The sequence below is a fragment of the Schistocerca piceifrons genome, chromosome 2 (assembly GCF_021461385.2).
Source record: "Schistocerca piceifrons isolate TAMUIC-IGC-003096 chromosome 2, iqSchPice1.1, whole genome shotgun sequence".
Lineage (NCBI taxonomy): Eukaryota > Metazoa > Arthropoda > Insecta > Orthoptera > Acrididae > Schistocerca > Schistocerca piceifrons.
The window spans coordinates 962,367,281-962,382,756 of record NC_060139.1 but is presented as its reverse complement, the minus strand read 5'-3'; the positions used below and the strand labels follow the sequence as shown (position 1 = coordinate 962,382,756).

General features: G+C 41.2%; 1 protein-coding gene across 1 annotated transcript in view; it reads right to left on the bottom strand.

The window, feature by feature from the left end:
* LOC124776022 overlaps positions 1–15,476 on the bottom strand; it is a 290,423-nt gene that overhangs the window by 192,735 nt on the left and 82,212 nt on the right. The window lies entirely within an intron of this gene.

Genomic DNA, 15,476 nt, shown 5'->3' with positions numbered 1-15,476 from the left:
AATTGAACAGCTGCAAATATCATCGGATGTCAAAAAAGATGTTGATTAAAATAGTTGCACCAATGACGGGAGCATTTATCTAGCACAACTAACACAGGATGTATACTGCTGCTCAGCAATTACAGGAGGTCTGATGCCACACTAAATTACGCAACACTTATAAACTAACCTATTGTTATTTTAAACTGGAGAAAGATATTCATCGAAATCAAAGGGTGTTCTCTTCTCAGAATCAGAAACATATTCAATTAATATGTGATGTACAGGAACTCATGGGCTACAAGTAATATATAAAGGGCTCTCTTCTTATCGAAGGACATAATTATCTGCTCATTCTCAGCTCTATTGGATTAACTTCTTTCTTTCCAAGTGATGAAGTGACAACTCATCATTGACTAACAGTTAGGTGACAATCTTATAATATTTGGAGAATCTGAATTCTAACACAAAGTAAGGTATCTTGCGGAGTATTGATCTAGACATAGAAATTCTTTCATGCACTCTTTACTTTTCCCACTTAACAATGGGGCAATGACATTTGAGAGGAGGGCACTATAATATTGTATGTTCGCTATCAGCATATTTGATCTCCTGGTTTCCTGTGTGCTCCAGAAAATTGGTTGCAGGTATTTTCACAAGAAAAAGACAATACTGCAAACATTATTTATCAACTGTTCTATTGGGTATGTAACTGGACTAGCACGACTCCTATCAAAGCAACATACCTAACCACCCCCCGAAGAACCTAGTCCACTGTTCCCCCGAGTTGCGAAGACTAGTGGACCAAAGATAACAATTTCTCTGTAACAAATACTGTACAGGTATTTGGATTACACAACTAAGAACTCTTTAGTGTCATCCTACCTCAACCATTAACACAAAGGATTTTAAACCTCAGCGAATGTATAGGATCCTTCCCACGGTAAACTTCAAGTGTTTGTGTGCCAAAGGCACAACAGAACACTGTCTGCTGTTTGGTTACAAGTCACAATGCTCTTGCTGATAAGTGTCTCTATGTAAACTCTTGTGGACAGCCTAACAGCATTACAGTAGACTGCATATAGTATTTTGAACTGAGATAACCTTTATCATCCGCACACACTAAGTTCAGTCAAACTAGAACCATTTGAAAGTAAATGCAAACACACACTTATGTAAAGTGAAATTAAAGTAAAATTGGTGTCATGTACCTATCAAGTTGTCTTGTTTACTAACTTTACAGTAAAAGACTTGTAATTTATCTGCTTTTGAAATCATAATAATATGGAGTCCTGTACATAGTTCAGGATCTTGCTAACTGTTATGATTACAAATGTACTCCCAATAATTTTAAACAAACACGCATTTCCCTTTTATATATTTATTTACATAACTGTACATCACAGGTGGAATTGAGATTTGTGTAGTGGCTGTGAACTAACCCAATTACCACTTCTGTGGCAGTGAACATTTGCAGCTGTCATAAAAATCTTTACCAACTGACATCAAATACACTGCCCTTAGAAATCAATTAAACATAATCTTTCACAAAAAAATTAATTCACGTTTGTAAATAAACCTATGTTTTGTCAATAATTTCACTTTCATATCTGAATTTCATTATGAAAAGTACTTAAGCTTCAAAGTTACATTTCTTCATGAAATAATACTTTTTGTCAAACATTTTTATCAAAAATCAGTTTTACAAATCCTTTAGGTGTTATCTTTCTTTGAACAGAGGAAGTTATTAAGCAAATACCTTTACCCTAGAAGGGATGAGCTGGTCTCTCAGACCTATGTGGATTTTGTATTAAAATACATGCAAGAGTACACTACTTATGTGTAAGCCATTCACTGTAGTTTTCAGTTAAGATTCCATGAGGCCACTACTTGTTTCATCATTACTCTGTTTGCCAGGTGATTGTTTACATGAGAAGAAACATGTTCTGGGTCTGACAACTAGTACATCTGTTTACATCAGCTATTTCTGCTTATGCAATTTTCTTGTTAAACTGACTGTGGGCAATAAAACTGCTCAGAAGTGGCTTGGCAGTATACTCTAAGTGAATAAGAAATTGAAAAACTTGTTAGAAAGTGATGATGATTTGGATGTAGAACCTAATTTTGTTCCTGAAAGTAATCACAACACAGAAAGTGAAATGAAAGAGGAACAGCTGGACAATGAAGACAATGTCATTATTCCTTTCAGAAACGTGACTACATTCAATAACGCTGATCGAGTTTCTGTATCAACTAAGGTGATAGGTTCCAGTCCCTCTACCAGTGAATCATCTCTTTGCTATTTGTCGAGATGGACAAACTAAATGGTTGAAAACTGTTACCCACCAAAATGTCTGTACCATATCTCTCAATATAATTACGCATCTTCCTGGTGTCAGTGGGGAAGTCAGAAATGCATACACCAATGTCAAGCCCCTGAAACTGTTCACTAACAATGATTTGCTCGATTTGACAACAGATAGCACAAACACTTTCATTGTTTGTTGTTGTGGTCTTCAGTCCTGAGACTGGTTTGATGCAGCCCTCCATGCTACTCTATCCTGTGCAAGCTTCTTCATCTCCCAGTACTTACTGCAACCTACATCCTTCTGAATCTGCTTAGTGTATTCATCTCTTGGTCTCCCTCTACGATTTTTACCCTCCACGCTGCCCTCCAATGCTAAATGTGTGATCCCTTGATGCCTCAGATCATGTCCTACCAACCGGTCCCTTCTTCTTGTCAAGTTGTGCCACAAACTCCTCTTCTCTCCAATCCTATTCAATACCTCCTCATTAGTTATGTGATCTACCCACCTAATCTTCAGCATTCTTCTGTAGCACCACATTTCGAAAGCTTCTATTCTCTTCTTGTCCAAACTATTTATCGTCCATGTTTCACTTCCATACATGGCTACACTCCATACAAATACTTTCGGAAATGACTTCCTGACACTTAAATCTACACTCGATGTTAACAAATTTCTCTTCTTCAGAAACGCTTTCCTTTCCATTGCCAGTCTACATTTTATATCTTCTCTACTTCGGCCATCATCAGTTATTTTGCTCCCCATATGGCAAAACTCCTTTACTACTTTAAGTGTCTCATTTCCTAATCTAATTCCCTCAGCATCACCCGACTATTCGACTACATTCCATTAGCCTCGTTTTGCTTTTGTTGATGTTCATCTTATATCCTCCTTTCAAGACACTGTCCATTCCGTTCAACTGCTCTTCCAAGTCCTTTTCTGTCTCCGACAGAATTACAATTGTCATCGGCGAACCTTCAAGTTTTTATTTCTTCTTCATGGATTTTAATACCTACTCCAAATTTTTCTTTTGTTTCCTTTACTGCTTGCTCAATATACAGATTGAACAACATCGGGGAGAGGCTAAAAACCTGTCTCACTCCTTTCCCAACCATTGCTTCCCTTTAACGTCCCTCGACTATAACTGCCATCTAGTTTCTGTACAAATTGTAAATAGCCTTTTGCTCCCTCTATTTTACCCGTGCCAACTTTAGAATTTGAAAGAGAGTATTCCAGTCAACATTGTCAAAAGCTTTCTCTAAGTCTACAAATGCTAGAAATGTAGGTTTGCCTTTCCTTAATCTATTTTCTAAGATAAGTCGTAGGGTCAGTACTGCCTCACGTGTTCCAATATTTCTGCAGAATCAAAACTGATCTTTGCCGAGGTCAGTTTCTACCAGTTTTTCCATTGGTCTGTAAAGAATACGCATTAGTATTTTGCAGCTGCGACTTATTAAACTGATAGTTCGGTAATTTTCACATCTGTCAACACCTGCTTTCTTTGGGATTGGAATTATTATATTCTTCTTGAAGTCTGAGGGTATTTCGCCTGTCTCATACATCTTGCTCACCAGATGGTACAGTTTTGTCAGGACTGGCTCTCCCAAGGCTGTCAGTAGTTCTAATGGAATGTTGTCTACTCCCGGAGCCTTGTTTCGACTTAGATCATTCAGTGCTCTGTCAAACTCTTCGCGCAGTATCATATCTCTTACTTCATCTTCATCTACATTCTCTTCCATTTCCATAATATTAACCTCAAGAACATCGCCCTTGTACAGACCCTCTACATACTCCTTCCATCTTTCTGCTTTCCCTTCTTTGCTTATTACTGTATTTCCATCTGAGCTCTTGATATTCATGCAAGTCGTTCTCTTTTCTCCAAAGATTTCTTTAATTTTCCTGTAGGCAGTATGTATCTTACCCCTAGTGATATGTGCCTCTACATCCTTACATTTGTCCTCTAGCCATCCCAGATTAGCCATTTTGCACTTCCTGTCAATCTCATTCTCGAGACGTTTGTCTTCTTTTTTTGCCTGCTTCATTTACTGCATTTTTGTATTTTATCCTTTCATCAATTAAATTCAATATCTCGTCTGTTACCAAAGGGTTTCTACTAGCCCTCATCTTTTTACCTACTTGATCCTCTGCTACCCTCACCATTTCGTCTCCAAAAGCTACCCATTCTTCTTCTACTGTATTTCTCTCCCCCATTCTTGTCAATCATTCCCTAATGCTCTCCCTGAAGCTCTCTACAAGCTGTGGTTTAGTCAGTTTATCCAGGTCCCATCTCCTTAAATTCCCACCTTTTCGCAGTTTCTTCAGTTTTAATCTACAGTTCATAACCAATAGATTGTGGTCAGAGTTCACATCTGCCCCTGGAAATGTCTTACAACTTAAAACCTGGTTCCTAAATCTCTGTCTTACCATTGGAAATTACAAAAGGTTTAGAAATATTAGAACCAAAATTATGAAACTTAGTATGAAAATTAAATTTAATAAAACTTGCCTCATGGAACATATCATACCAAAATATGTTATAATCAATATCCAATCCAAATCTAGTAATGTAACATATGTACAACAAAAGAGTAGTGTCTTATGGATTAAATCTGAAATTAGAGAAGCTTTTAAGATAAAAGATTTTTTAAATGTCGAAATGTATAGTCTGCATTTATTGCTAAGTAATGAACTCTCACCTTTGATTTTTTGTATTTTGCTAAGCAGCACTGATGAGAAAATAGACTTTTTACGTAAAGCGATTACCCAAAGACATCAATTTTATCCAAGGACAATGAATCTTACAGATATTCAGTTCACAAAGTCCGAAATGTTGCTACTTGACAAAGGCTTAAAATATAACCTAACTCCCCCACTAAATAATACGAATGTTAAACACATAATTGCTGATGTTATAGCAACAAGCAAAATATCGAAAATAAATAAACCCGAAGCACGTAAGATAGCCCTAAAAAACAAAAGATTTAATCCTAAAAGAGAAAAATAAACTGCATACAAAAACTGCAGATAAAACACTTAAAAATATCAATAATAAACTACTAGCAGAGAAAGCAATTGTAGTAAACGCCGATAAAGGAAGTACCCTTGTTATTATTAAAGAAGACGATAATATATTTAAAACACTCATTTTTTAATGAAAATGGGATCGTCGAAGTAACTAAAGACCCCACTCCAAAGTTCCATATAAAGATCAAGAAGCTAGTCAATGAAAATCTCCAACTCTTGACCCCTGAAGAAAAGATTATGATGAAAAATATGAATCCCCAAATACCTAAATTAAGATCACAGATTAAACTGCATAAAAAAGAGAAATCTATACGACCTATTGTCAACAACAAAGGTAGTCCTTCATGTAAACTAAATATGAAACTTAATAAAATTTTGAAAGCATTCTATATATATGACAGCAATTTCAGTATCAAAAACAGTTATGAACTACCACAACAAATCCACAATATAGACATTCCAACTAGTGCAAGTTTCGCCTCATTAGATATTAAAAATTTGTATACAAATATACCCATTAATGAGATGATTAATATAATTAGGGATAACTTAGTACAATACAAAAATATGACTAAAGACGAAATAACCGAATTTATAGAACTGCTTGAATGCACTTTAGATTACAATTATTTCTCTTTTAATACTAAAATCTATTGTCAGAAAGATGGCTTAGCAATGGGCAATTCTTTGGCTAGGACAGTTGCAGACATTTTCGTGAACCACATTGAGACGCAATTCCTGAGAAATAACCCTGATATCACAAATAAAATAATATACTACAAGCGATATGTAGATGATACATTATTGCTTTATAATGGTTCAAAAAATGAAATTGAGAAGCTTGCTATAAAATTAAACTCTATGCATCCGAAGTTACAATTTACGGTTGAGCATGAAAATCGAAAATCTATTAACTACCTAGATCTCACTATAACTAATAACAATGGGAAACATTTCTCACCATATACAGGAAACCTACAACCGTTGATGTTATTATTAATGCCACATCGTGTCATCCTGACAAGTATAAAAAAGTATTTTTTAAGTCTATGATACACCGAATACTAAAATTACCGCTAGAAGCTAATGAGATCAAAAAGGAAATGACCATCTTAAAACAAATCGCAAAAACCAACTCTTTCGACACACGACAGGTAGATATCATTTTTAATAAAGTGGAACAATCACAAAGTACTCCACTAATAGGTAATCCAAAATATATGTAAAATGACATATATGGGAAACATATCAGATAGAATTACTAATTTATTCAAAAATTCTGGAATAACAATAGCATTTACAACTGACAATACTTTACAACAAAAATTAAGATATACCGTAAGTAAAGATAATGAAAAATTTACCAGATCAGGAGTGTACAAGATCCAATGTAGAGACTGTGAGAAAATATACATCGACCAAACAGGTTGAAATTTTGCAGTAAGGTACAAAGAACATACATCAGGTACCTCACGAACAAAGTCTGTATTCGACCATCATATAGCATTCAATAATCATGTTGAGGGGACAGTAGAGCAGAATTTACAAGTTCTTCATTATGCAAATAAAGGCTTACGTATGAATATCTTAGAAGAAATCGAGATATATGCTCATTTGAAAACCAAATCATCAATGCTGCTCAATGAACAACTAGATTTTCGCGAAAAATATTTTTACGACCTTTGTTTTAAAATATAAGACTAGTTATACCCATGGCAAAAGCTATGTATGTAAAATATGCTGTACAACATATAAAAATTTTATTAAATTGACATTGATTATTATAAAAACTATTAGATCGACGAGTTCTAAAAATTTAATCAGCGGTCTCATCAGTTATTCAGACATACATAATGCGGAACATACTCTTGGCTGCTACCCTACTGCTATAAAGAATATTCCTATGAAAATTACAGGTAAAGTAAGACGATTCTACAGCATGCAACAAAGATGCAATGGTGATGTGGGCGACTCGGTATAATCGATATATACCACAACACCAAGGACTTTCACATCTTTGATGTAACTGACAGTGTAATAGTATTAAGGTTGCCCATAGAGGGCACAACTATTACACATCGTAGTTTACTGTCTTTATGTAAAATATAAATAAGCTGTACACATACTAACTATCTGTTAATCAGCCATTTTAAATGAATCAATTTTATGTTATTAGTGTATTTCCTACTTTTATACTTTGACGACAGCGTCATATTATGAACGCTGATTGGCAGTTGTGAAGTAGTGTGACAGGAAGTAGGCGGAGCCTCTGCATATTTAAGCTCGTGCTCAGCACTCATAACCATCAGTTAACTTCGTAGCAGCTGAGGAGAGCTCCACCTACCATCCTAAGGGAGCCATGGGTATAATTAATTTTATTTTATCTTGTTAAATTTTGACGTCATTAGACACTTTCATTTTATTTAAAGATTGGTTTCTAGTATTTCCTAAAATTAATCCACAGGTCTGATGATGGTTATGTAAAAATAACTGAAACCGGTTAACTATATCATTGAAACATAAATGGTGTGATCAAGACTGAACTTTGGTCAAAATACAATAATCTATTGATCACTGTATTCCAAAAATGTTTACCAAAATTGTATGAAAGCAACATTCAAAAACAGGTCACACTAGCATCCTACATGCGGACTCTTTTGCAGATGAACCACAGTTTCCTACCACAAACCTTGCATGCTCGTTCCATTTCCATCGCTTTGCAATGTTATGTGCAGATATTTAAATGACATGACTGTATCGAGCAGTACACCACTAATGCTGTATCCAAACATTGAGGGTTTGCTTTTTCTGATCATCTGCATTAACTTAAGTTATTCTACATTTAGAGCTAGCTGCCATTCATCACACCAACTACAAATTTTGTCTAAGTCATTCCCTATCCTCCTATAATTACTCAACTTTGACACCTTACCATACATCACAGCATCATCAGTATACAATCACAGAATAACAGGAGTCCTATCACACTTCCGTGGGGAACTCCCAAAGATATCCTTGTCTCTGATGAACACTAAATGTTGAGGATAACATACTGGGTTCTATTACTTAAGAAGACTTCAAGCCACTAGCATATCAGTGAACCTATTCCACATGTTTGTACGTTCTTTAACAGCCTGCGGTGGGACTCTATGTCACATGCTATCCATTAAACTAGAAATATGGACTCTGCCCATTGACCTTATCCATAGTTCAAAGTATATTGTGTGAGAAAAAGGCAAGCTGAGTTTCACACAAGTGATGCTCTCTAAAACCATGCTGATTCTTGGACATAAGCTTCTCAGTCTCAAGAAAGTCTATTATATTTGAACTGTGAAGATTTTCGAGGATTCTGCAGCAAACCACTGTTACGTATATTGGTCTGTAATTCTGTGGGTCTGTTGTTCCGCCCTTCTTATGCACAGGAGTCACTTGTACTTTTTTCCTGTTTCTTGGGATTTTGTGCTGGATAAGACATTCACAATAACTGCAATCTAAGTAAATGGCCAATGCCGTTGAATACTCTTTGAAAAAGTGAATTGGGATTCTATCTGGCTTGGAGACTTAATTGTTTTCAACTCCTTCAGTCGATTCACTACACCAAGGATGCTTATTACTGTGTCATCCATTTGTTCAATGATCTAATGACATTATGTTTATGCGATTCTCCTGCATCAATAATTTTTTTAAACACGAACTTTCGCTTTGCGACCTTCAAGTGCCACACCAGACTGGTCAACAAGTGACTGGATGCAAGCCTTAGAGCAGCGTAGCAATTTTCATAGGACCAGAATTTTCTTGGGTTCTCTGCCAGATCTTTTGCTAAGGTATGATGGTGGTAGTAATTGTATGCTTTGCTCATAGATCTTTTCACAGTTTACACAAATCGCTACTAATCTTTGCTTCTCATCATTTGCATTCCTACCGTACCGTTGAGCAACCAGCAGCAAGTTAGGACGTCTGCTGAAGAAACATGGCCTGCCCCCAAGATACGAGATATGTTGCGCCCTGTTAAAGACTACATTGTTCTCCGAGTGTCCGGCGTGTATGGTGTACCCTGTGAATGTGGCAGCATGAATATCAGACAAACAATTTGCACGGTTGCGTAGAGTTGTACTGAGCACAAGCGCCATACAAAACAAAGGGAGCTTGGTAAGTCAGCCATAGTGGAGCATTGCCTAAAAATGGACATAAAATACAGTTCGAAAATACAGAAGTGTTGGCTCATGCATCTACATATTGGGACTCCATTATAAAGGAAGCAGCCGAGATTTGTTTAAACCACAAAAATTTCAACAGAGGCCAGGGGTACACACTCAGCAGGGCACGGGGGCAGGTGTTGGACACTGAAAGAAAGCAAAGACAGATGTGCGATGCGGGAGTGGCAGTTTCAAACATGGCACCTGCCCCTGGCGCCACCTTACGTCACCAGTGCTGCCACAGGCAATAGCTCCACTAGCTGCCCGGGTTGACTTATGGGAGCGCAACAATTGTAGCCTGGCTGTTGTGTTTTGATTGTGGTGGTTGCCACTACATATCATCTTTACTGTATGCAGCTCAGGATATTCAACAACAAAACTTGCACTTTCACCCTCTCTCTCTCTCTCTCTCTCTCTCTCTCTCTCTCTCACCCGGGATGCCGACATGACCCGCAGTGCACACAAAGACCATGGAGCAGCCGCAACAGGAAAGAGTATGGAGGGACACCTGGATAGCCATCACTAGATGAGAGCGGGGGAAACACTGGATGACAGCTCGTAAATCACTCAGGGAGTCACTACAGATAACTAAGGACTCACCTGAGCAGGACCGGATATACTCTAGAGCGCAAGAGATGGCGACAAGCTCTGCAGTGAAAACACTGCAGCTGGTCAGCAATTGGCATTGTTCAGAATGATCCCCACGAGTAATAGCATAACCAACTCGACCAGCAACCATCGAACCATCGGTATAGGCCATGTCAGAGCCGTGAAACGCAGCAAGGATGGAAAGAAAGTGGCGGCGGAGGGCCTCAGGAGGGACTGAGTCCTTCAGGCCCTGTGCCAAATCCAGCCGAAGGCACAGGCAGGGCACACAGCACAGGGGTAAACGTAAACTGACCCGGGAAAGAGGTGGGAGAGGGAAAAACTCAAGCCCAGAGAGAAGAGCCCGAACGCGAAGCGCGATCATACACCCTGACCAGGGCCGCCATTCTGGAAGATGGATGACCGAGTTGGGGAAAAGGAGACAGTAATTTGGATGCCCGGGCAAGCTACAAACATGTGCAGCATAAGTGGCCAATAGACGTAGGTGCCGGATCAGCAATGGAGAGACACCAGCCTCCACAAGTATGCTGTGTACAGGGCTTGTGCGGAAAGCTCCAGTTGCGAATTGGATCCCGCAGTGAAGTATGGGGTCAAGCAACTATGCTGAAGGCAATACAGAACCATAAGCCAGGTTCCCATAATCAAGATAGGACTGAATCAATGCCCGATACAGTCGTAGAATGGTAGACCGATCGGCACCCCAGTTGGTGTGACTCAAACAACGAAGAGCGTTAAAATGGCGCCAGCACGTTTGTTTAAGCTGCTGAATATGAGGGAGCCAAGTCAACCAGGTATCAAAAAGCAAGCCCAAAAAACAGTGTGAGCACACCACAGCAAGAGGTTCATTGTCAAGATAAAGCCATGGCTCAGGGTGAATAGTGCGACGCCAGTAGAAATGCATAACGCAGGTCTTGGCGGCCAAGAACTGGAAGCCGTGCGTGATGGCACAAGACTGTGCCCTGTGGATAGTGCCCTGTAGCTGCCGTTCAGCAACCGCAATGCCAGTGGAGATACATTACAAGCAAAAGTCATCAGCATACAAAGAAGCCGATACGGACAGTCCCACAATTGCAGCTACCCCACTGATAGCAACTAAAAAGAGGCAGACACTCGAGACGGAGCCTTGCGGGACCCCATTCTCCTGGACTCGGGAGGAACTATGGGAGGAACCAACTTGCACATGGAAGGAACAAAGTGACAGAAAATTCTGAATAAAAATCAGGAGCAGGCACCTAAGACCCCACCCATGGAGTGTGGTGAGGATGTGATGTCACCATGTGTTATCGTATGCCTTCCGCATGTCAAGATGGCAATCAGATGCCGATGGTGGGCAAATGCCAAACGGATGGCAGACTCCAGGCAGATCAGAATATCGGTGGCAGAGCAGCCCTTACGGAATCCACCCTGAGACGGAACCAGAAGACCCTGAGACTCAAGTAGCCAATTCAACCTCCGGCTAACCATGCATTCGAGCAACTTGCACAGAACGTTAGTGAGGCTAATGGGGCGATAGCTGTCCACCTCCAGTGGGTTCTTGCCAGGCTTCAACACTGGTATGATAATGCTTTCCTGCCACTGAGATGGGAACTCACCATCAACCCAGATACGGTTGAAAAGGTCTAGGAGGTGTCACTGGCAGTTCACCGAGAGGTGTTTCAGCATCTGAAAGTGGATGCGATCTGGCCTGGGAGCTGTATCAGGACAAGCAGCTAGGGCACTTTGGAATTCCCATTCACTGAATGAAGCATAGTACGATTCAGGGTGGCGCATGTGGAATGAAAGGCTCGGACATTCCAACCGCTCTTTCAGGGAGCAGAAGGCAATGAGAGAAGCATTCAACGAATTCGAACATAAAACATTGGCAAACAATCTAAACAAGAACCCTAAAAAGTTTTGGTCATATGTAAAATCGGTAAGCGGATCTAAATCCCCTATTCAGTCACTCGTTGACCACGATGGCACCGAAACAGAGGACGACCGAAGAAAGGCAGAAATACTGAATTCAGTGTTCCGAAACTGTTTCACTGCGGAAAATCGTAACACGGTCCCTGACTTCAGCCGTCGCACGGACGCCAAAATGGAAAATATTGAAATAAACGATATCGGAATTGAAAAACAACTGCTATCACTTAGTAGCGGAAAAGCATCCGGACCAGACGAGATACCCTTAAGATTCTACAGTGATTATGCTAAAGAACTTGCCCCCTTTCTATCAGCAATTTATCGTAGATCGCTGGAAGAACGTAAAGTACCTAGCGACTGGAAGAAAGCGCAGGTCGTTCCCATTTTCAAGAAGGGTCATAAATCAGATGCGAATAATTATAGGCCTATTTCGCTTACGTCAATCTGTTGTAGAATAATGGAACATGTTTTGTGTTCTCGTATTATGACGTTCTTAGATAATACAAATCTCCTTCATCATAACCAACATGGATTCCGCAAACAGAGATCATGTGAAACTCAGCTCGCCCTATTTGCCCAAGAAATTCACAGTGCCGTAGACACTGGCGAGCAGATTGATGCGGTATTCCTGGACTTCAGGAAGGCATTTGATACGGTTCCGCACTTACGTTTAGTGAAAAAAATACGAGCTTACGGAATATCGGACCAGGTTTGTGATTGGATTCAGGATTTCCTAGAAGAAAGAACACAACATGTCATTCTTAACGGTTCAAAATCTGCAGATGTAGAGGTAATTTCGGGAGTACCGCAGGGAAGCGTGATAGGACCTTTATTGTTTACAATATACATAAATGACTTAGTTGACAACATCGGTAGCTCCGTGAGGCTATTTGCAGATGACACGGTTGTCTACAAGAAAGTAGCAACATCAGAAGACTCGTACGTACTCCAGGAGGACCTGCAGAGGATTAATGCATGGTGCGACAGCTGGCAGCTTTCCCTAAACGTAGATAAATGTAATATAATGCGCATACATAGGGGCAGAAATCCATTCCAGTACGATTATGCCATAGGTGGTAAATCATTGGAAGCGGTAACGACCGTAAAATACTTAGGAGTTACTATCCGGAGCGATCTGAAGTGGAATGATCACATAAAACAAATAGTGGGAAAAGCAGGCGCCAGGTTGAGATTCATAGGAAGAATTCTAAGAAAATGTGAGTCATCGACGAAAGAAGTAGCTTACAAAACGCTTGTTCGTCCGATTCTTGAGTATTGCTCATCAGTATGGGACCCTTACCAGGTTGGATTAATAGAAGAGATAGACATGATCCAGCGAAAAGCAGCGCGATTCGTCATGGGGACATTTAGTCAGCGTGAGAGCGTTACGGAGATGCTGAACAAGCTCCAGTGGCGGACACTTCAAGAAAGGCGTTACGCAATACGGAGAGGTTTATTATCGAAATTACGAGAGAGCACATTCCGGGAAGAGATGGGCAACATATTACTACCGCCCACATATATCTCGCGTAATGATCACAACGAAAAGATCCGAGAAATTAGAGCAAATACGGAGACTTACAAGCAGTCGTTCTTCCCACGCACAATTCGTGAATGGAACAGGGAAGGGGGGATCAGATAGTGGTACAATAAGTACCCTCCGCCACACACCGTAAGGTGGCTCGCGGAGTATAGATGTAGATGTAGATGTAGAAGGCTAATGGGTAATTCGTAGAAGCGGAATTCTGTGCATAATACTCTGCTAAGAGTTTTGCAATTGTGTCAGAGTCAGTACAGATTGCTCCATTCAAGGAAAGCCCAGGTACGCTGACAGGGGTCAGATAACCACAGAGGCACCTAATCTTGGCCCAAACCTGTGATAGAGAGATACGGTGGCCAATGGTGGAGACATACCTTTCCCAGCTTTCCTGCTTGCATCGGCGAATAAGGCGGTGGGCTCAGGCACGGAGTCACTAAAGGCGATGAGGTGTTCTAATGACGGGTGCCGCTAATGACGCTGGGCGGCCCGCCTGCGATCTCTAATCGCCTCACCGATCTTGGGTGACCACCACGGTACAGTCCTCCGCCGAGGTGACCCAGAAGAACAGGGAATTGCAGAATGCGCAGCAAAAATGATGCCGGTGGTGATCGTGTGAACCACCACATCAATGGCATCATGAAAAAAAGAGTCAATAGTGGCAATGGAGGCGAAGAAGTCCCAGTAAGCCTTATTCATAGCCCATCTGGAGAGGCACCCAGAAGAGTGACGCTGTGGCAGTGACAGGAAGATCGGAAAGTGGTCACTACCGCACAAGTCGTCATGCACACTCCATTGGACAGATGGTAAAAGGCTAGGGCTGCAGACCGAAAGGTCGATGGCTGAGAAAGTGCCATGGGCCACACAGAAATTTGTGGAAGCACCATTATTTAAGAGGGAAAGATCGAGCTGTGCCAACACTTGCTCAACGACAGTGCCTCGGCCTGTTGCCACCAAGCCACCCCACAAAAGGGTTATGGGCGTTAAAATTGCCAAGTAACAGAAAAGGTGGCGGCAGTTGGTCAATCAGCGCAGCCAATACATGCTGTGGGACATCACCATTTGGTGGAAGATAGATACTGCAGTCAGTAATAGCCTGAGGCATCCACACCCAAACAGTGACAGCATCTAAAGGTGTTTGAAGAGGGACACACTCGCTATAAAGAGAGTTAAGAATGTAGATGCAGATGCCACCAGACACACTCTCATAAGCTGCCCGATTCTTATAATAACCCCAATAACCACAGAGGGCGGGGGTTCGCATCGCCATAAATGAAGTTTCCTGGAGAGCAATGCAGAATAAAGGGTGAAGGCTGAGAAGCTGTCGGAGCTCAGCAAGGTGGTGGAAAAAACAGCTGCAATTCTACTGGAGAATGACATTGTCCGTGGCCGAAAAAGGCGTGAAGGGACCGAGGAGGCAGATTACGTCACTGGGTCACCTGCAGCCACTGATTGAGGACGTGTGCGAACAACATCCACAGTGTCTGAGGGTCCGGCGAGATCTAGGTACTCAGCAGACACCAGAATCTCTACCTCATCCTCAGACGCAGAGCCTGTAGGGAGCAGTGGGGTGGGTGCCACCTCAAGTTCTTTGGTCTTAGAGGTCTTCTTCTTGGACTTTTCTCGCTGCTCCTTGGATTTCACTGGCTGGGAGGGCTTCACTGATTCAGTCTCTGGGACAGAGGAGGATTGTGAAGCCCTACGACCAGCTGTGGGCACTTCAGCCACCAGCGGGCGTCATCTTTCCCACTGGTGGAAACCTGGAAAGGGAGGGACCCAAGGGACCCCTTGCAAGTGAGGAGTCGAAGAAGTTGGACACTTCTCTGGCTTAGAAGTGGGGACGGGTGTCCCCAATGGGTGGGGAGGGGGGGGGGGCAGGGGGGCGGGTTGTTGCTCCCACAGTAGGTGGCTCAGGAGCAACAGGGA